Below are 22,880 nucleotides of genomic sequence, written 5' to 3' on the forward strand. Positions count from 1 at the left end.
GTGAGACAGGGCTCCTCCTATGTATCTCTTACCCTCTGTACTGCTGTGAGACAGGGCTCCTCCTATGTATCTCTTACCCTCTGTACTGCTGTGAGACAGGGCCGCTCCTATGTATCTGTTACCCTATATACTGCTGTGAGACAGGGCTCCTCCTATGTATCTCTTACCCTCTGTACTGCTGTGAGACAGGGCCGCTCCTATGTATCTCTTACCCTATATACTGCTGTGAGACAGGGCCGCTCCTATGCATCTCTTACCCTCTGAACTTCTGTGAGACAGGGCCGCTCCTATGTATCTCTTACCCTCTATACTGCTGTGAGACAGGGCCGCTCCTATGCATCTCTTACCCTCTGAACTTCTGTGAGACAGGGCCGCTCCTATGTATCTCTTACCCTCTGTACTGCTGTGAGACAGGGCCCGCCCCTATGTATCTCTTACCCTCTGTACTGCTGTGAGACAGGGCCGCTCCTATGTATCTCTTACCCTATATACTGCTGTGAGACAGGGCCGCTCCTATGTATCTCTTACCCTATATACTGCTGTGAGACAGGGCCCGCTCCTATGTATCTCTTACCCTCTATACTGCTGTGAGACAGGGCCTGCTCCTATGTATCTCTTACCCTTTGTACTGCTGTGAGACAGGGCCCGCCCCTATGTATCTCTTACCCTCTGTACTGCTGTGAGACAGGGCCGCTCCTATGTATCTCTTACCCTATATACTGCTGTGAGACAGGGCCGCTCCTATGTATCTCTTACCCTCTGAACTTCTGTGAGACAGGGCCAGCTCCTATGTATCTCTTACCCTCTCTACTGCTGTGAGACAGGGCCGCTCCTATGTATCTCTTACCCTCTATACTGCTGTGAGACAGGTCCCGCTCCAATGAATCTCTTACCCTCTGTACTCCTGTGAGACAGGGCCGCTCCTATGTATCTCTTACCCTCTATGCTGCTGTGAGACAGGGCCGCTCCTATGTATCTGTTACCCTATATACTGCTGTGAGACAGGGCTCCTCCTATGTATCTCTTACCCTCTGAACTTCTGTGAGACAGGGCCAGCTCCTATGTATCTCTTACCCTCTGTACTGCTGTGAGACAGGGCCAGCTCCTATGTATCTCTTACCCTCTGTACTGCTGTGAGACAGGGCCGCTCCTATGTATCTCTTACCCTCTGTACTGCTGTGAGACAGGGCCGCTCCTATGTATCTCTTACCCTCTGAACTGCTGTGAGACAGGGCCCGCTCCTATGTATCTCTTACCCTCTATACTGCTGTGAGACAGGTCCCGCTCCAATGAATCTCTTACCCTCTGTACTGCTGTGAGACAGGGCCGCTCCTATGTATCTCTTACCCTCTATGCTGCTGTGAGACAGGGCCGCTCCTATGTATCTCTTACCCTCTGTTCTGCTGTGAGACAGGGCCAGCTCCTATGTATCTCTTACCCTCTGTACTGCTGTGAGACAGGGCCCGCTCCTATGTATCTCTTACCCTCTATACTGCTGTGAGACAGGTCCCGCTCCAATGAATCTCTTACCCTCTGTACTGCTGTGAGACAGGGCCGCTCCTATGTATCTCTTACCCTCTATGCTGCTGTGAGACAGGGCCGCTCCTATGTATCTCTTACCCTCAGTACTGCTGTGAGACAGGGCCAGCTCCTATGTATCTCTTACCCTCTGTACTGCTGTGAGACAGGGCCGCTCCTATGTATCTCTTACCCTCTGTACTGCTGTGAGACAGGGCCGCTCCTATGTATCTCTTACCCTCTGAACTGCTGTGAGACAGGGCCCGCTCCTATGTATCTCTTACCCTCTATACTGCTGTGAGACAGGGCCGCTCCTATGTATCTCTTACCCTCTGAACTTCTGTGAGACAGGGCCAGCTCCTATGTATCTCTTACCCTCTGTACTGCTGTGAGACAGGGCCGCTCCTATGTATCTCTTACCCTCTGAACTTCTGTGAGACAGGGCCAGCTCCTATGTATCTCTTACCCTCTGTACTGCTGTGAGACAGGGCCGCTCCTATGTATCTCTTACCCTCTGAACTTCTGTGAGACAGGGCCAGCTCCTATGTATCTCTTACCCTCTGTACTGCTGTGAGACAGGACCCGCTCCTATGTATCTCTTACCCTCTGAACTGCTGTGAGACAGGGCCCGCTCCTATGTATCTCTTACCCTCTATACTGCTGTGAGACAGGGCCGCTCCTATGTATCTCTTACCCTCTGAACTTCTGTGAGACAGGGCCAGCTTCTATGTATCTCTTACCCTCTGTACTGCTGTGAGACAGGGCCGCTCCTATGTATCTCTTACCCTCTGAACTGCTGTGAGACAGGGCCTGCTCCTATGTATCTCTTACCCTCTATACTGCTGTGAGACAGGGCCGCTCCTATGTATCTCTTACCCTCTGAACTTCTGTGAGACAGGGCCAGCTCCTATGTATCTCTTACCCTCTATACTGCTGTGAGACACGGCCCGCTCCTATGTATCTCTTACCCTCTGTACTGCTGTGAGACAGGGCCGCTCCTATGTATCTCTTACCCTCTGTGCTGCTGTGAGACGGGGCCGCTCCTATATATCTCTTACCCACTGTACTGCTGTGAGACAGGGCCGCTCCTATGTATCTCTTACCCTCTATACTGCTGTGAGACAGGGCCCGCCCCTATGTATCTCTTACCCTCTATACTGCTGTGAGACAGGGTCGCTCCTATGTATCTCTTACCCTCTGTACTGCTGTGAGACAGGGCAGCTCCCATGTATCTCTTACCCTCTATACTGCTGTGAGACAGGGCCCACTCCTATGTATCTCTTACCCTATATACTGCTGTGAGACAGGGCTCCTCCTATGTATCTTTTACCCTCTGTACTGCTGTGAGACACGGCCCGCTCCTATGTATCTATTACCCTCTGTACTGCTGTGAGACAGGGCAGCTCCTATGTATCTCTTACCCTCTATACTGCTGTGAGACAGGGCTGCTCCTATGTATCTCACCCTCTATACTGCTGTGAGACAGGGCAGCTCCTATGTATCTCTTACCCTCTATACTGCTGTGAGACAGGGCTCCTCCTATGTATCTCTTACCCTCTGTACTGCTGTGAGACACGGTGCGCTCCTATGTATCTCTTACCCTCTGTACTGCTGTGAGACAGGGCCGCTCCTATGTATCTGTTACCCTATATACTGCTGTGAGACAGGGCTCCTCCTATGTATCTCTTACCCTCTGTACTGCTGTGAGACAGGGCCCGCCCCTATGTATCTCTTACCCTCTGTACTGCTGTGAGACAGGGCCGCTCCTATGTATCTCTTACCCTATATACTGCTGTGAGACAGGGCCGCTCCTATGTATCTCTTACCCTCTGAACTTCTGTGAGACAGGGCCAGCTCCTATGTATCTCTTACCCTCTGTACAGCTGTGAGACAGGGCCCGCCCCTATGTATCTCTTACCCTCTCTACTGCTGTGAGACAGGGCCCACTCCAATGAATCTCTTACCCTCTGTACTGCTGTGAGACAGGGCCGCTCCTATGTATCTCTTACCCTCTATACTGCTGTGAGACAGGGCCGCTCCTATGTATCTCTTACCCTCTATACTGCTGTGAGACAGGGCCGCTCCTATGTATCTCTTACCCTCTATACTGCTGTGAGACAGGGCCGCTCCTATGTATCTCTTACCCTCTATACTGCTGTGAGACAGGGCTGCTCCTATGTATCTCTTACCCTCTATATTGCTGTGAGACAGGGCCGCTCCTATGTATCTCTTACCCTCTATACTGCTGTGAGACAGGGCCGCTCCTATGTATCTCTTACCCTCTATACTGCTGTGATACAGGTCCCGCTCCAATGAATCTCTTACCCTCTGAACTTCTGTGAGACAGGGCCCGCTCCTATGTATCTCTTACCCTCTATGCTGCTGTGAGACAGGGCCGCTCCTATGTATCTCTTACCCTCTGAACTTCTGTGAGACAGGGCTGCTCCTATGTATCTCTTACCCTCTGTACTGCTGTGAGACAGGGCCGGTCCTATGTATCTCTTACCCACTGTACTGCTGTGAGACAGGGCCCGCTCCTATGTATCTCTTACCTGCTATACTGCTGTGAGACAGGCCCGCTCCTATGTATCTCTTACCCTCTATACTGCTGAGACAGGGCCGCTCCTATGTATCTCTTACCCTGTGTACTGCTGTGAGACAGGGCCCGCTCCTATGTATCTCTTACCCTCTATACTGCTGTGAGACAGGGCCCGCTCCTATGTATCTCTTACCCTATATACTGCTGTGAGACAGGGCCGCTCCTATGTACCTCTTACCCTCTATACTGCTGTGAGACAGGGCCCGCCCCTATGTACCTCTTACCCTCTGTACTGCTGTGAGACAGGGCCCGCTCCTATGTATCGCTTACCCTCTGTACTGCTGTGAGACAGGGCCGCTCCTATGTATCTCTTACCCTCTATACTGCTGTGAGACAGGGCTGACCTATGTATCTCTTACCCTCTATACTGCTGTGAGACAGGGCCCGCTCCTATGTATCTCTTACCCTCTATACTGCTGTGAGACAGGCACGCTCCTATGTATCTCTTACCCTCTATACTGCTGTGAGACAGGGCCGCTCCTATTTATCTCTTACCCACTCAACTGCTGTGAGACAGGGCCGCTCCTATGTATCTCTTACCCTCTGTACTGCTGTGAGACAGGGCTGCTCCTTTGTATCTCTTACCCTCTATACTGCTGTGAGACAGGGCTGCTCCTATGTATCTCTTACCTGCTATACTGCTGTGAGACAGGGCTGCTCCTATGTATCTCTTACCCTCTATACTGCTGTGAGACAGGGCTGCTCCTATGTATCTCTTACCCTCTATACTGCTGTGAGACAGGGCCCGCTCCTATGTATCTCGTACCCTCTATACTGCTGTGAGACAGGGCCGCTCCTATGTATCTCTTACCCTCTATACTGCTGTGAGACAGGGCCGCTCCTATGTAACTCTTACCCTCTATACTGCTGTGAGACAGGGCCCGCTCCTATGTATCTCTTACCTGCTATACTGCTGTGAGACAGGGCTGCTCCTAAGTATCCCTTACCCTCTATACTGCTGTGAGACAGGGCTGCTCCTATGTATCTCTTACCCTCTGTACTGCTGTGAGACAGGGCCGCTCCTATGTATCTCTTACCCTATATACTGCTGTGAGACAGGGCCGCTCCTATGTATCTCTTACCCTATATACTGCTGTGAGACAGGGCCCGCTCCTATGTATCTCTTACCTGCTATACTGCTGTGAGACAGGGCTGCTCCTAAGTATCTCTTACCCTCTATAATGCTGTGAGACAGGGCTGCTCCTAAGTATCTCTTACCCTCTATAATGCTGTGAGACAGGGCTGCTCCTATGTATCTCTTACCCTCTATATTGCTGTGAGACAGGGCCCGCTCCTATGTATCTCTTACCCTATATACTGCTGTGAGACAGGGCCCGCTCCTATGTATCTCTTACCCTCTATACTGCTGTGAGACAGGGCCCGCTCCTATGTATCTCTTACCCTATATATCTCTTACCCACTGTACTGCTGTGAGACAGGGCCCGCTCCTATGTATCTCTTACCCTATATATCTCTTACCCACTGTACTGCTGTGAGACAGAGCCGCTCCTATGTATCTCTTACCCTCTGTACTGCTGTGAGACAGGGCCCGCTCCTATGTATCTCTTACCCTATATATCTCTTACCCACTGTACTGCTGTGAGACAGAGCCGCTCCTATGTATCTCTTACCCTCTGTACTGCTGTGAGACAGGGCCCGCTCCTATGTATCTCTTACCCTATATATCTCTTACCCACTGTACTGCTGTGAGACAGGGCCGCTCCTATGTATCTCTTACCCTCTATATTGCTGTGAGACAGGGCCGCTCCTATGTATCTCTTACCCTCTGTACTGCTGTGAGACAGGGCCCGCTCCTATGTATCTCTTACCCTATATATCTCTTACCCTCTGTACTGCTGTGAGACAGGGCCGCTCCTATGTATCTCTTACCCTCTATATTGCTGTGAGACAGGGCCGCTCCTATGTATCTCTTACCTTCTATACCGCTGTGAGACAGGGCTGCTCCTATGTATCTCTTACCCTCTGTACTGCTGTGAGACAGGGCTGCTCCTATGTATCTCTTACCCTCTATACTGCTGTGAGACAGGGCCGCTCCTATGTATCTCTTACCCTCTATATTGCTGTGAGACAGGGCCGCTCCTATGTATCTCTTACCTTCTATACCGCTGTGAGACAGGGATGCTCCTATGTATCTCTTACCCTCTGTACTGCTGTGAGACAGGGCTGCTCCTATGTATCTCTTACCCTCTATACTGCTGTGAGACAGGGCTGCTCCTATGTATCTCTTACCCTCTATACTGCTGTGAGACAGGGCCGCTCCTATGTATCTCTTACCCTCTATACTGCTGTGAGACAGGGCTGCTCCTATGTATCTCTTACCCTCTGTACTGCTGTGAGACAGGGCTGCTCCTATGTATCTCTTACCCTCTATACTGCTGTGAGACAGGGCCGCTCCTATGTATCTCTTACCCTCTATACTGCTGTGAGACAGGGCTGCTCCTATGTATCTCTTACCCTCTGTACTGCTGTGAGACAGGGCTGCTCCTATGTATCTCTTACCCTCTATACCGCTGTGAGACAGGGCCGCTCCTATGTATCTCTTACCCTCTATACTGCTGTGAGACAGGGCTGCTCCTATGTATCTCTTACCCTCTGTACTGCTGTGAGACAGGGCCGCTCCTATGTATCTCTTACCCTCTGTGCTGCTGTGAGACAGGGCCGCTCCTATGTATCTCTTACCCTCTATACTGCTGTGAGACAGGGCTGCTCCTATGTATCTCTTACCCTCTGTACTGCTGTGAGACAGGGCTGCTCCTATGTATCTCTTACCCTCTATACCGCTGTGAGACAGGGCCGCTCCTATGTATCTCTTACCCTCTATACTGCTGTGAGACAGGGCTGCTCCTATGTATCTCTTACCCTCTGTACTGCTGTGAGACAGGGCTGCTCCTATGTATCTCTTACCCTCTGTACTGCTGTGAGACAGGGCCGCTCCTATGTATCTCTTACCCTCTGTACTGCTGTGAGACAGGGCTGCTCCTATGTATCTCTTACCCTATATACTGCTGTGAGACAGGGCCGCTCCTATGTATCTCTTACCCTCTATACTGCTGTGAGACAGGGCTGCTCCTATGTATCTCTTACCCTCTGTACTGCTGTGAGACAGGGCTGCTCCTATGTATCTCTTACCCTCTGTACTGCTGTGAGACAGGGCTGCTCCTATGTATCTCTTACCCTCTATACTGCTGTGAGACAGGGCTGCTCCTATGTATCTCTTACCCTCTGTACTGCTGTGAGACAGGGCTGCTCCTATGTATCTCTTACCCTATATACTGCTGTGAGACAGGGCCGCTCCTATGTATCTCTTACCCTCTATACTGCTGTGAGACAGGGCTGCTCCTATGTATCTCTTACCCTCTGTACTGCTGTGAGACAGGGCTGCTCCTATGTATCTCTTACCCTCTGTACTGCTGTGAGACAGGGCTGCTCCTATGTATCTCTTACCCTCTATACCGCTGTGAGACAGGGCCGCTCCTATGTATCTCTTACCCTCTATACTGCTGTGAGACAGGGCTGCTCCTATGTATCTCTTACCCTCTGTACTGCTGTGAGACAGGGCTGCTCCTATGTATCTTCTTACCCTCTGTACTGCTGTGAGACAGGGCCGCTCCTATGTATCTCTTACCCTCTGTACTGCTGTGAGACAGGGCTGCTCCTATGTATCTCTTACCCGCTATACTGCTGTGAGACAGGGCCGCTCCTATGTATCTCTTACCCTATATACTGCTGTGAGACAGGGCTGCTCCTATGTATCTCTTTCCCTGCAGCCTCTTGTCCGCCTCTCCTGAAATACTCTGTGCTGCTGGGAACCTTCCCCTCCTACAGGATCAGCAGAGTCCACAAATGATATTCTCTGTGCTGCCGAGGGCCCAACTCCTTCCACAATGTGTTATTCTGTGGCCTCCCACGTGTCTGCATTCCCTCCGCACAGCGTGGCACGGCCTCTGACACGGCCAGTCTGACTCCAGCAGTTCTCCTCTCCTGAAATACTCTGTGCTTCTAATAGTGACGCAGTCTGTGCCAATCACAGAACATTGTGCCAGGGGAGCGCTGCTGTGTAACATTGGATGGGTTGGCATCAGATGGCTGCCGCTGGCATTATAGACCGGCTGGCAGTGATTTGTTCATACTGGCATAGATAGGCTGGTATAGACTGACGGGCATGGTGATTACCGATGTTACCCCCATCAGTGTCCCCACCCTGCTCTCCCACATCCAGGGTCATTCGTATATCAGGCTTCTATAGTGCCCACGGTCAGACATGAAAGGATACATGCGGCCCTTGCCTGGCATCTGCTGGGGATCTTCCCATCTCACCGTCAATATCTGTGAGTGAAGTGTCAGCCTTGTGGTCCAGATTCCAGAACCTCACCCTCCTCCTCCACTGGATGCTGGTGCCATCCAACTTCCCTGGTAATAAGGACCCAAAGTGCTGGTGATGCCAATGACCACACCATGAGTGTGGGATACGCTGGATCTCCCCAATTTTTCATCACCACCATGACTCCAACAGACAATGCAGCTAACCTGGAGTCATTGCTCTAAGGAGCAGAACAGCAGTGTAAAGCATGAAGTCACAGATTCGAGCTGTGTCCAAATGTAGCAGTGCTGCAGTGTAAAGTATATTGTGGGACTGAGCAGCACACCACGCCTCTGATGAAGCAAGAAGTGGCGGAAAAAGTGCTGCGGATCCGCAACAAAATCTGCACATAGCCTTAGATTTCAACAGGCTCACAGTCAATCACTTTACGAAGCAGAGCTGCAGTGTAAAGCATTCGATGGGGCATACAGGAGTCAATGATGAGACAGGAGGTAAATTTTAGACTCCAATCAACAAAGTATCTACAGTAGGCCAAAGTCACAGATCCTAGTGGTTTCCTGCGAGCAGAGCTGCAGTGTAAAGCATGGTGCAGACACAGAAGACTTAATCCTGCCATTAGTTTCAATAAAAAAGTAAAAAATTACAGCCCCCCAGATTACATTCCCCCAGACAGCAGTTCATTATTCGCTTCTTCCAGAAATCTTCCCATAATAAGAAGCCAAAAAATCAGCAATCTCCATGGAAACCTGCTTCTCACTTCAATTTATCACGATGTACCCCCCCCCCCCCAATTAATGGAGATGCTGAGTACACAAGGAGGGGCTTACACATCCTCAGGTGGTCTGCATGGGGCCTATCAGATAATTTCATCTACTGCACTCAGTGGGGAATTCAGGACTCTGGGAAAGCTGGGTGACAATCAATATGGCGACCATGGCAGTTCCAACTTTCCCAGGTGCCAGATTTACTCTTCAGTGCTCTAACGTGTAGCAGTTCTCCTCCGTATCGCTGCCTGTCTCCTTGTGTGAACGAGGAGCAATAAACTCACATTTCTTCCACCATCGCTCTCTATAAACACAAGGATCCGAGCGCTGAGGACGCGGCTCCTCGTAAAGGTGAAGAGATCCTTCAGAGGTCAGTAAAAAAACGGAATTACAGAGCGGCTGCCGCTTCCTCACCGCCCGACTGTGCCACCCTAAGAAAGGTCATATGAAAATGTGAAAGTGGTGAGCAACAGCAGAATGGGTGACAAAGCAGAGTACGACCGCCGGATGGGAGAGAAAGCAGAGGAGAACAGCAGGATGGGTGAGAAAGCAGAGGACAACCACCAGATGGGAGAGAAAGCAGAGGACAGCCACCGGATAGGTGTGAAAGCAGAGGAGGACAGCAGGATGGAAGAGAAAGCAGAGGACAACCACCAGATGGGAGAGAAAGCAGAGGACAGCCACCGGATAGGTGTGAAAGCAGAGAACGACCACCGGATGAGAGAGAAAGCATAGGACGACCACCGGATGGGAGAGAAAGCAGAGGACGACCACCGGATGGGAGAGAAAGCAGAGGACGACCACCGGATGGGAGAGAAGGCAGAGGACGACCACCTGATGGGAGAGAAAGCAGAGGACAGCAAGATGGGAGAGAAAGCAGAGGACGACAGCAGGATGGGCGAGAAAGCCGAGAACGACAGCAGGATGGGCGAGAAAGCCGAGAACGACAGCAGGATGGGCGAGAGCAGGATGGGTGAGAAAGCAGAGGACGACAGCAGGATGGGTGAGAAAGCAGAGGACGACAGCAGGATGGGTGAGAAAGCAAAAGATGATAGCAGGATTGGTGAGAAAGCAGAGGACGATAGCAGGATGGGTGAGAAAGCAGAGGACGACAGCAGGATGGGTGAGAACGCGGTGGACAATCAAAGTGGGTGAGAAAGCGAATGATAATAGCAGGATTGGGAAGAAAGCAGAGGACAGCAGGATGGGTAAGAAAGTGGAGGACAACCGCAGGATGGGTGAGAAAGCAAAAGACAACAACAGCATGGATCAGAAAGAGGACTACCACAGGATGGGTGAAAAAACAAAGAACAACAGTATGGATGAGAAAGAGGACTACCGCAGGATGGGTGAGAAAGCAGTGAACAACAGAAGGATGGGTGAGAAAGCGGAGGACGACCACAGAATGGATAAAAAAAAAAAACAGAGGTCGACCGCAGTGTGGGTAGAAGAGAAGGATGACTACAAGATGGGTGATAAATCATAGGATAACCGTGAGAAGTGTGATAAAACCACTGGAAGTACGACCACTGGAAGAGTGAAAAAGCGGAGGACAATTGCAGGATTGGTGAGAAGGAGGTGGACTACAGCAGGACAGATGAGAAAGTAGAGGATGAACCAGAGGATGACCACGTGATGGGTGAGAAAGTGAGGACAACCTCAGAATGGGTAAGAATGTGGAGGATGACCACTAGATGGGTGAGAAAGCAGAGATGAACCTCAGCACTGGTGTGTAAGGATCAGGGACATGTCTCAGTTCATTGACACCTATGAATAAGGCTGAAAATAGGGAACACAAAGTGTAACATTTATCAACAATAAGCGCCACTTCTACCCCGGATATTTAAAGCTTTTATAGTTTCTGGCAAAATGTAGTTGAGGTGCAAAAGATGAGTCCTGCAGGATCCCCTGAGGTGTTATAAAAATGCGGAGAAATCACAAACACGTGACACCGAGAAATCACAAATAAGCGACACGCGGAGCCGGGAAATCACATACACGTGATGCCGAGAAATCACAGACACGCAGAGCAAAGAAATCACAGACACGCAGATCAGAGAGATCACAGACACGCAGAGCAGAGAGATCACAGACACGCAGAGCAAAGAAATAACAGACACGCAGAGCAAAGAAATCACAGACACGCAGAGCAAAGAAATCACAGACACGCAGAGCAAAGAAATCACAAACACGCAATGCCGAGAAATCACAGACATGCGGAGCTGAGAAATCACAGACACGCAATGCCGAGAAATCACAGACACGCGGAGCAATCACAGACACGCGTAGCTGAGAAATCACAGACACGCGAAGCTGAGAAATCACAGACACGCGGAGCCGAGAAATCACAGACACGCGGAGCCGAGAAATCACAGACACGCGGAGCCGAGAAATCACAGACACGCGGAGCAGAGAGATCACAGACACGCAGAGCAAAGAAATCACAGACACGCAGAGCAAAGAAATCACAGACACGCAGAGCAAAGAAATCACAGACACGCAGAGCAAAGAAATCACAGACACGCAGAGCAATGAAATCACAGACATGCAGAGCAAAGAAGTCACAGACACGCGAATCTGAGAAATCACAGACACGCGGAGTCGAGAAATCACAGACACGCGGAGCTGAGAAATCACAGACACGCGGAGCAGAGAGATCACAGACACGCAGAGCAAAGAAATCACAGACATGCAGAGCAAAGAAATCACAGACACGCAGAGCAAAGAAATCACAAACACGCAGAGCAAAGAAATCACAGACACGCAGAGCAAAGAAATCACAGACACGCAGAGCAAACGCAGAGCAGAGAGATCACAGACACGCAGAGCAAAGAAATCACAGACACGCAGAGCAAAGAAATCACAGACACGCAGAGCAAAGAAATCACAGACACGCAGAGCAAAGAAATCACAGACACGCAGAGCAAAGAAATCACAGACACACAATGCCGAGAAATCACAGACATGCGGAGCTGAGAAATCACAGACACGCAATGCCGAGAAATCACAGACACGCGGAGCAATCACAGACACACGTAGCTGAGAAATCACAGACACGCGGAGCCGAGAAATCACAGATACGCGGAGCCGAGAAATCACAAACACGCAGAGCAAAGAAATCACAGACACGCAGAGCAGAGAAATCACAGACACTCAGAGCAGAGAGATCACAGACACGCAGAGCAAAGAAATCACAGATACGCAGAGCAAAGAAATCACAGACACGCAGAGCAAAGAAATCACAGACACGCAATGCCGAGAAATCACAGAGACGCGGAGCAAAGAAATCACAGACACGCCGAGCAAAGGAATCACAGATCACGCGGAGCCGAGAAATCACAGATCACGCGGAGCCGAGAAATCACAGATCACGCGGAGCCGAGAAATCACAGACACGCGGAGCCGAGAAATCACAGACACGCGGAGCCGAGAAATCACAGACACGCGGAGCCGAGAAATCACAGACACGCGGAGCCGAGGAATCACAGACACTCGGAGCCGAGAAATCACAGACATGCAGAGCAATCACAGACACGCAGAGCAGAGAAATCACAGACATGCAAAGCCGAGATATCACAGACATGCAAAGCTGAGAAACCATAGACACGCAGAGCCCAGAAATCACAGACACGCAGAGCCCAGAAATCACAGACACGCAGAGCCGAGAAATCACAGACACGCAGAGCCGAGAAATCACAGACACGCAGAGCCGAGAAATCACAGACACGCAGAGCAGAGAAACCATAGACACGCAGAGCAGAGAAATCACAGACACGCAGAGCCGAGAAATCACAGACACGCAGAGCCGAGAAATCATAGACACGCCGAGCAGAGAAATCAGACACGCCGAGCAGAGAAATCAGACACGCCGAGCAGAGAAATCACAGACATGAGGAGCCGAGAAATCACAGACACGCGGAGCAGAGACATCACAGACACGCGGAGCCGAGAAATCACAGACACGCGGAGCCGAGAAATCACAGACACGCGGAGCCGAGAAATCACAGACATGCGGAGCCGAGAAATCACAGACACACGGAGCAGAGAAATCAGACATGCAGAACAGAATTTACACAGTGACTGCACCAGCAGAATAGTGAGTGCAGCTCTGGGGTATAACACAGGATGTAACTCAGGATCAGTAATGTAATGTATGTACACAGTGACTCCACCAGCAGAATAGTGAGTGCAGCTCTGGGGTATAATACAGGATGTAACTTAGGATCAGTAATGTAATGTATGTACACAGTGACTTAACCAGCAGAATAGTGAGTGCAGCTCTGGGGTATAATACAGGATGTAACTCAGGATCAGTAATGTAATGTATGTACACAGTGACTGCACCAGCAGAATAGTGAGTGCAGCTCTGGACACACCCAGGAAGAGGAGGAGCGTCTGTGCTTAGCTCTGCAGGCTAGGGTTTTGCTTAGCTCCTGGGAAGGGAGGTTTTTTCCTGCAAGGACTTTCCATCTGTCCCCTTCCCAGGAAAGAGGACTCTCCCTGGGACTGAGCGCCGGGGCTGTGCCCCTGGCTCCCACCCTCCGGCAAGCCAGCTGGGGGTGGGGGGGCCTCATCCACCATCAGGAGGCCCGAGGCAAAGCCAGCCAGTCCCAGGGATAGGGAAAAAGCGGACCCCAGGGGGCCGCAAGGCTCCAGGGTCCAGGACCCCTGAAGTGAAGGCTGTGGCGGGCCCTTCCCCTGGAGGTGCAGCAGCCGGCAGAGGTGAGGCGGGGCCCCAATTAGCATCTGGGGCTCCAAGGTTGCGGGAGAGCCAGCTACCACCTACGCCTCCCGCATCCATGCCCACCTCTCCGAGTACGAGGAGGCCGGCAAGCAGCTCAGGAGACTACGGGGGGGAGTTGGAGGGAGCCCGGGTCATCAGTAAAAACAGGCTCCCTGCCTCAAAGTGAGCGGAGGTCGCCGCCACGGTCAAGCGGCTGAAAGGGGAGATTTGGGCCCTGGAGGGCCGGCGAAGTTCCATCATGGCCGGCAGCGGCCCCTTTGCTGAAAAGCTTCAAAACGAGGACCGGTTCAGGGCCATGGCCGGTGGGTCTCCTGGAGGGTCAGGAGGCCCCATCCAGGTGGAGGAAAGCAAGGAGGAGGAAGAGCAAGATGGCGGCCACACCACACCCGGGCCGCCTCCACCTGAAGACCTGGCGGACACCAGCGTGAGCCAGGTAATATGCAGTGGGATAGCCCCTGAGCAGGTGGCCCTCCCGCTGGACTCCAGTAACGCGGAGGAAAGCGGGAGTGAGGGGGAGGATGGAAGGAGCGGGAGTAGTTCTGAGGGGGCCTGTCTCATCCTTAAACAAGTGCGGCAGATGGAATCCCCAGCACGGTTTGGCACACTGTTGTTTGGATATGAAGTCTGCCCGGAGGTTGAGGCAACCGGGAGGAGGAGAAACAGGAGGCGCAGGCGTAAGGCCTCTGAAGGCGTGGAGGAACAACTGGTTTTTGCTCCTCTTCCCGGGGCCCCTCTGTCCCGCTGTGTGGAACCCGCTACCCACCCTGGCTCGGGCCCTGTGGTGGGTCCGCAGCGAGGGAGCGGGGAGAGAGATGACTGTTGTGACCTGACTGTCGCATCTAGTGACAGTTCAGACCAGGGCAGCGACATGGAGGTCGGTGCTGGTTGTGGTGTGGGTGGTGGTGTCCGATCTCAGCCCTCGGTGGCAGTGGGGGCTGGCCTGGCACCAGGTAAAGTTGGTACAGCCAGGGTTGCACCTCCGGCGGCGAGTGCTGGGGCTTCTGGACCCCCCACGTACGGATCCGCTAAGTCTGGATCGCTAGTGGGGGTCCAGAAACCTAGGAAGGGCGAACAGAACATCAAGCAGCAGCTGAGGCGGTGCAAGGTGCTGGTCGCTCCCATGTCGGCGCCTGTGGTGAGAGCGGGGTCTCCGGCATATCGACCCAAAAAGGGGTTCGTGCAGGGGGCTCCGCCGCCGCTGGGCGACGAGGCTGAGTGACCGGCCTTGCCTGTCTCAAGTGGTGGGCATAGGGTGGCGGCAGTGGTCCGTGAGGGGGGCATGGCCTCCCCGAGTGTTGCCCGGCCTGCAAAGGCTGCGGCATGCGGGGGGGGCGTGTCCTCCTCGGCCGTCGTCCCGCCCGCTGCGTCCGCGTCACCCGGAGGGGTATGGCCTCGCAAGGGGTCACTGCTCTGCCCGTGGTGGCCGTGGCCTCGGCGGTCGCGGCTCCGCCTGCTGTGCTCGCGTCACCCGGGGGGCAGTGGCCTCGCAAGGGGCTGCGGCTCTGCCTGGGGTGGCTGCGACTGGCAGGGGGGGCGTGGCCGCTGCGGGCCCGCTGCCCTCTGTCCCACCCACCCTTCCAAGTAATGCTGTGCTGCCCCCAAAAGCTGGCGGGGAGTTGTCAGGGTCCCCAGCCCACCTACCTTCATCTGAGGGTGCGGGGACTCTGGCGCTCCCTTTCAAGCCGGCAGCGGGGGTGAAGAAAAGTGCAGGGCAGGGAGCGGTGCCAGTGGCCGTCCCTGCCCAGAGCAAGGAAAACTCAGCAAAAGGAAAAAAAATGGAGCTGAAATCAGGAGCTGCTGCTGCTCCTAGGCCCAGCCAGGGCAGAGTGCATGATGTCATCAGCACTGAGGCATTTAAAGGGGCAGCGGCGGTCCTGGACAGGAGCTGGAGTAGCTCCCAGCAAGAGAGCTCGGGGCCCCCAGCAGGCAAAGAGAGGAACTGCACTGGTTCAGTAATTGTAAATAATGTAAATAATGTTGCTATGTACACCAATTGTGCGAGTGAGAGAGTACGAAAGCGGAGTGGACATATTTGAGGAGATGTTTGCTGAAGTGAATGGTGATATGAGTGACATGGATGAGGGAGTGAGTGCTACTGTGAATGTGGGTGAGTGTGCTGGAGTGAATGCTGGGGTGAATGCAAATAATAAAAGAGTGAATGGGAGAGTGACTGGGAGGACGAATGAGGGTGCTGGCACAAGTGGTGGTAGTGGTGGGAGGGCTGGCCCGTCTGCCACTCCAGCCGCGAGACCTCAACGCAATTATGCGGGGGCCACGGCTGGGGGTCGGGGTGGTCCTGGGGGGGTCTCCTCGCCTCCGGGCTCCAGGGACGGCGTTTCGCACCGCCGTTTCCTGGAGGCTCTCAAAAGGGGAGATAGATCAATAGTGGTAAAGGGGAGGACAGTGGACTTGTCTTTCTGGATAGAGAGACACGGCCTTGCCGCCTTCCAAAATCAAAGGGAGGGAGGGACTGTTTGGTCTCTCCCCACAGCCGGGCAGGGGCCGCCAAGAAGGAATGTGGTCCGTCTTAGGTGGGGGGGCACCTCCTTAAGATGGGCTTCGGGGCGAATGACATGATCAGGGCTTCGGGGCGAATGCCCTGATACATCCTTCGGCGTCCCGCTTCTTCGACGTCAGCTTCGTGCGGCCAGAGGGGCTTGAGCTCTTCTGGTCGAATTACGAGCTGGTGCGAGAAGAGCCCGGATGGCGAGACTTCGTGGCTCAAGCGGTGTCTCGCCAAAATTCCGTCAAGCGAGTGACCGTGGTTACATGTAACGAGTCACTCGCAGGCGTGGACATCATGACGTGACTTTCTCGTTACGGGGAGGTCACCGAGGTCCCAAAAAAGAACAGGGACGAATTCGGCATCTGGTCGGGGGGCTGGACCTTCATGGTTAAATTGAGGGTTTCCGGCGGCACGGTCACCCACATCCCTTCCTCGGCGTTCTTGGAAAGGGACAGGATCCTGGTCTTCTACCAGGGGCAACCGAAGGTCTGCCACAAGTGCAGCAACCCCACCCACTTCAGCGCCAACTGCAAGGTGCAGAAATGTGCCTTGTGTGGTGGGGTGGGTCATCTGGCCGCCTTGTGTAAGGATATTCGGTGCCACCTGTGTGGTGACCTAGGTCACCCTCTCAGCCGCTGCCCTCGCTCTTTCTCTAATGCCGCCGCAGGCCCGGTGGGGGGAGACCGTGGGGGGGCAACCCCCGGTGGCGCTTCTTCTGCTGTGACAGGTGGTGGCGGAGGAGGAAGGGCTGAGGGGCCAGTGAGGAAGGGCAATGCTGCAAGGGGCCCCGTGTACCAGCGGAGGCAGGAAAAGCGCCAGGGAGGTAGGGGACAGGTGGAGCCTCGGGCAACCTGGGTGATGCCTGCTCCTCCCTCCAGGCCCGTGGCCAAAGCCTCTGAGGCCCTGGGGGAGAGAGCAGTGAGTGAGGAGATCAGGAGGATGGAGAGAGAGGAGAAAGCGGCTGACTCAGACGACTCCTCTCGTTATGAAAGTGTCGACGAGGATGTCAGAGAGCAGCCTACAACATCAGGTGGCAAAACCAGGCGTGCCAAGCGCAAAACGGGAGGGAAGAAAGCTGACAAGCCTTCAAAGTCTCCCCCGCCCCTGACCACCAGGGTGCACACGGAAGGGCCCGCTGACCCCCCTCTGATCAGACTCTCCAACCGGTTCAGCGCCCTCGGAGGTTCAGACGATGAGCCGCCAGACGAGGGTGCTGGGCCGGGGGCAACACCGGAGGGTCCTTCAGGGGATGGCGGAGTCCGTCCCTCAGGGGGCACTGTTCCTCCTGAGGCGGGGACAGACCTGGAACCTGGGGGCAAGGACACCGGGGGGGGGTGGGATGGACACAACGGGAGCTTCCCTGAAAAGGAAGGTGTCTGACCCCTCCCCAGGTGGAGGTGATAGCGGGGCAGGGAAGAAACTGGCCATCCAACTTGATCACCCATGATGGCTGAACTCGCCCAGTTGACGCTGGCATCCATTAATGTCGCCAGCATAAAGTCAGATGCGGCTCGCTTCACGGCCTTTGATTTTTTCTCCTGGATTGAGGCAGAAATTTTATTCTTGCAAGAGACCAGACTAACAGACATGGGGGCCATCTATAAAGCACGGAGGGAGTGGAGGTGCGGGCCCTCACACTGGTCTCTTGCGGCCGAGCCGTATAGCGGGGTGGCAGTCCTTTTTAAGACTGCAGATGTTGAATGCCGACGGGTTACTGAGTTGGAAATGAGGAGGTGCCTGATCCTAGATGTCTTCATGAGGGGACAAGAGCTCCGGCTCATTAATATCTACGGCCCACAGTCCAAGTGGGACCGTAAATGTCTCTTCCTGAGGATCAAGCCCTTTCTTTTTACGAGCCGACAGGTGGTCTTCGGTGGGGACTTCAACACCGTTACGAGGTCCCGTGACCGGGGGGGTCCCGGAGACCGCCTGGCTTATGACAGCGCGTTGTTTCCGCCGTTGAGGTGGAGTTCTCCGACCACTGTTTAATTTTCTTTTCTCTGAATGTTGCAGAGACTCCTCGGATGGGAAGAGGCCTGTGGAAGCTCAATTCGTCCCTGCTGGAAGAAGCGGAGGCGAGACAATCCTTCGAGGATTTTCTTCAGAGCCAGGTACTGCTGTTGGATCTCTGTAGTAGTAAGTCAGAGTGGTGGGAGATCTTCAAAAAGCGGGTGGCGGGGTTCTTCCGTCAGCTCTCGAACCTCAGAAGTCTGAACAGGCACCACTTGTATCAGGCTCTGGGGAGGAAACTCGAGCAGCTTGTCTCAACTGGAGGTGACCGTGAGGAAATCTCCAGAGTGAAATCTTTGCTCAAGAGGTGCCAGTATGATAGACACACATCTTTAGTTTTTGAGAGGGACTTCGGGAAGTACCGCTCGCCCGACCCTTACAGAAACTGTAAGATGTCAGTGAATTGTAAGATGGTGACAGGACTGATCGACAGTACGGGGTCCCTGAACAGATCCAAATCAGGGATCCTGGAGGTGGTCAGATCCTTCTACTCGCGCCTCTTGGAAAAGAAGGATCTGGATCGGGACAGGATGTCGGCTTTCCTGGCTGAAACCGTCCCTGAGCCAGGGGGTGATCCCTCTCTTGGTGTTTTGGCAGAAGAAATTAGGGAGGAGGAAGTGAGACTGGCCATTGATGGGCTTCGGCCCAAGAAATCGCCAGGTCCGGATGGCTTAACATCCGAGTTTTATAAGACTTTTAGGGACTCCTTGGTCCCCCTCTTGACAGGGGTCTTTAATGAGTGTCTATCCTCGGGCACTCTTCCCGACTCAATGAGGAAGTCAGCCCTAATTATTCTGTCAAAGGGTAAAGATCCGTCCCGTATCGAGAATTGGCGTCCCATAGCGCTTCTCGATACGGACCGGAAGGTTCTGGCCAAAGTGCTGTTTAATCGGCTGGTGAAGTTTGCACCCTGGCTCCTTTCAGGGGCCCAGCATTGCTCTGTTCCAGGCCGCAGTACTTTTAGTGCTGTGCTCGGTGTCCGGGAGGCAGTGGAGCAGGGTAGGGCAGGCAACTGGAAGGGGTACTTGCTGTCGTTAGACCAAGCGAAAGCCTTTGACCGGGTCAACCATGAGTACCTCTGGTCCGTCCTTTTGAGGTATGGTCTGCCTGGGAGGTTTGTAAAATGGTTAGAGACCTTGTACCATGGGGCTGAGACTTTTCCGCTGGTGAACGGTTGGTCAGGTCGCCCTTTTGAGGTGGGTTCTGGGGTCCGTCAGGGCTGTCCGCTGAGCCCACTTTTATACGTGTTCGCGATCGATCCCTTCCTAAGGAGGGTAGATCGTGGACAGTTGGCGGGAGTCGGGATGGACCAGGCGGGCTCTGGGTCCTCTCTGAGGGTGGTGGCGTACGCCGATGATGTTTCCCTTTTCGTGTCCTCGAGGAGGGAGGCGGATTGGGTCATGTCAGAGGTAGTGCGCTACTTGGAGGCATCCGGGTCCATGATCAACCGGGATAAGTGTGAAAGTCTCTGGCTGGGAGGGGGAGATCCTAGTTTTGATCTCCCGGACACCCTTCCAGGGCCCCAGGCCACCGCCAAAATTCTAGGCATCGAATTTGGCCCCGGGGACTACCCCCAGCAAAATTGGGAGGGCAGACTCAAGATCGCCGCCCAAAAGGTGGACCAATGGAAGGGTTGGTCTTTGTCCCTAAGGGAAAGGGTTGCCCTGGCTAAAGGCTTTCTGCTTCCCTTGTTAATTTACCTAGGCAGCGTGTGCATCTTGCCAGAACCTCTCTGGACACGGGTCTATAGCCTGTTCTTCCAGCTGTTATGGGGGAATAGGCTCAACCTAATCAAGAGAGAGGTCACATACCGCACGAGGAGACTAGGTGGGTTGGGTATGGTCAACCCGGTAGTGTTCTTAGTGAACACCTTTCTTAAAGCCAACATTTCCAACCTCTGGCTAGAGAGGGCTCCTCCGTGGGTAGTCTCCTGCAAGGGTTGGCTTCGGCCCTTCTTCCAGGAATGGGAGACAGGAGGGCAAGTGAAGGACCTCCGCACACCTCATGGGCATCTCCCGGCTTATGCTACCCCGGTTCTGAAGGTGATCCGCCGGTGGGGTCTGGGAATGTGGGAAATCAGGACCATGTCGCGGCAATGCCTTGACAGGAGGGTTCTGTTGACCCATTTCCAGAAGCCCCTGGCCCTTAAGGATTGCCCAGGCTGGGATCTGGAGGTGGGGCTCGGGCTTTTAAATTCTAAGCGGATCCCCACGAAGTTTTGGGACTTGACCTGGCGCTGCTTCCACGGGAGGCTGTATGTAAAGGATAACCTGAAGTGCAGGAAATCCGATGATCGGGGTTGTCCCCGTGAGGAGTGTGGCGACGTGCTGGAAAGCATGGAGCACTTCCTGCTTCAGTGTCCCTTTAATACAGAGGTTTACAACAGGGTGGGGGCTTCCATACGTTGGCCGCGGCTGGCGTCCCTCTCCTATGCCGAGTGGGCCTAGGGAGCGTTCAGAACTCTGGGTGGCCGAGACCGGGGCACTTTATTCCTAGTCAGTGTAGTGGTTAGGATCTACATTTGGAATGCACGGTGCTTAGTTTCTACGTGGCAGAAAGCCCTCCCAAGGGAAGAGGTGGTTAGTAACATCCTGGGTGACCTGGTGAAGGTGCGTTCTTTGGAGTTCGAAAGGTTGGGTGTGAGGAGGGCCTCTTGGCTTTGGAGGGGCCTTTCCTTTTAAAAACGCACCCTAGGGAGAGCTAGATTTTGTGTGAATGTGGGTAGGGACAGCATAAGGTGGTGTGGGTGGTGAGGGACAGAAGTAGGGGCAGATAGGGACAGGAAGGGACAGGCACTGAGGGACAGATAGAGAGTTAGTTATGATAAGGTAGGTAGAGTAGGGGCAGGTAAGGACAGATAGGGACAGTTTCTTTAGGGACAGAAGTAGGGACAGTCTTAGTTGTTGAGGGACAGGGTGAATGTGTTAGTGAGGGATGGGGCCTCTAGAACTCCTTTTTCCTGGTGGTGAGCTACTGCATGGCACACCTAGATTTTTGTTTTGAGATAGAGAAATAATGGATATTGGGCTTGCAGGCACTGAACTTGGGCCTGTAAGTAAAGGTTTGTGGTGTGGTATTATTCGGTAAAGCAAATGATGTAATGACATTGCATTGTAATATTGTATTGTAATATGTATTGTAATATATGTATTGTAGTATGTGTATTGTAGTATGTGTTGTTATTCTTTTCCGTAGTCAGAGGTGCATGGGGGGTGTAGTGAGGTTGGGAGGGGGGTGAATGGGGGGGTAAGAGCGGAAAAAAAAGTAAAAGGACCCTAAACCAAGGGGAAAGTGGCGAATGGATATACCATATACCATGGACCATGGAAATTATGGAAAATGGACCATTTTTGAGCACATCGGGGGCAAATGGGTGAGGGTTTTGCTTGTGGGCATAAACTTTCGTGCTCATCAGGCCTAGACGTGATAAGGCCATGGACATTTATGGACCTGTGGTGTGGGTGGTGGGAAAAATAATAAAAAAAAAAATATGTATATATATATATTGAGGTGTTAAGCTGGTGTAGGTAATTTTGCCAAAAAAGAATTGGCTAGGTTTATTTAAGGCAGCATGGGCCAAGAATATTATTTTTGTTTTCCTGTATATAGGTATGGGTGGAAGTGCGAATGGGGGTGAAAGATTAAAAACTGTTTTTCATTATTTTATGGGAAAAGTTTTCTGTTGCAACGTTCCTGCTGGGGGTCCCCTAAGCTGGAAAGCTTGGGGACTATAACAAGTTGCGGTTTTGCACAAGTTTCTGTATGTCCTAAGTGTATGATTAATGTGTGTATTTTGGTTTATGTGTTTTCTTTTCTGTAATGTTGTGTTGTTTTTGATATTTTATAATAAAAGAGATACAGAATGTAACTCAGGATCAGTAATGCAATGTATGTACACAGTAACTGCACCAGCAGAATAGTGAGTGCAGCTCTGGGGTATAATACAGGATGTAACTCAGGATCAGTAATGTAATGTGTGTACACAGTGACTGCACCAGCAGAATAGTGAGTGCAGCTTTGGAGTATAATACAGGAGGTAACTCAGGATCAGTAATGTAATGTATGTACACAGTGACTGCACCAGCAGAATAGTGAGTGCAGCTTTGGAGTATAATACAGGAGGTAACTCAGGATCAGTAATGTAATGTATGTACATAGTGACTGCACCAGCAGAATAGTGAGTGCAGCTCTGGAGTATAATACAGGATGTAACTCAGGATCAGTAATGTAATGTATGTACACAGTGACTGCACCAGCAGAATAGTGAGTGCAGCTCTGGAGTATAATACAGGAGGTAACTCAGGATCAGTAATGTAATGTATGTACATAGTGACTGCACCAGTAGAATAGTGAGTGCAGCTCTGGAGTATAATACAGGATGTAACTCAGGATCAGTA

At 52.7% G+C, this 22,880-nt stretch overlaps 1 protein-coding gene across 1 annotated transcript in view; it reads right to left on the reverse strand.

Annotated features, from left to right (window-relative positions):
* Positions 1-22,880, reverse strand: part of ATRNL1 (attractin like 1) — a 775,749-nt gene that overhangs the window by 750,268 nt on the left and 2,601 nt on the right. The window lies entirely within an intron of this gene.

Source organism: Dendrobates tinctorius, unplaced genomic scaffold (genome assembly GCF_039654945.1).
Source record: "Dendrobates tinctorius isolate UK_male_01 unplaced genomic scaffold, ASM3965494v1 ptg000236l, whole genome shotgun sequence".
In the NCBI taxonomy this organism is placed as follows: Eukaryota; Metazoa; Chordata; class Amphibia; order Anura; family Dendrobatidae; genus Dendrobates; species Dendrobates tinctorius.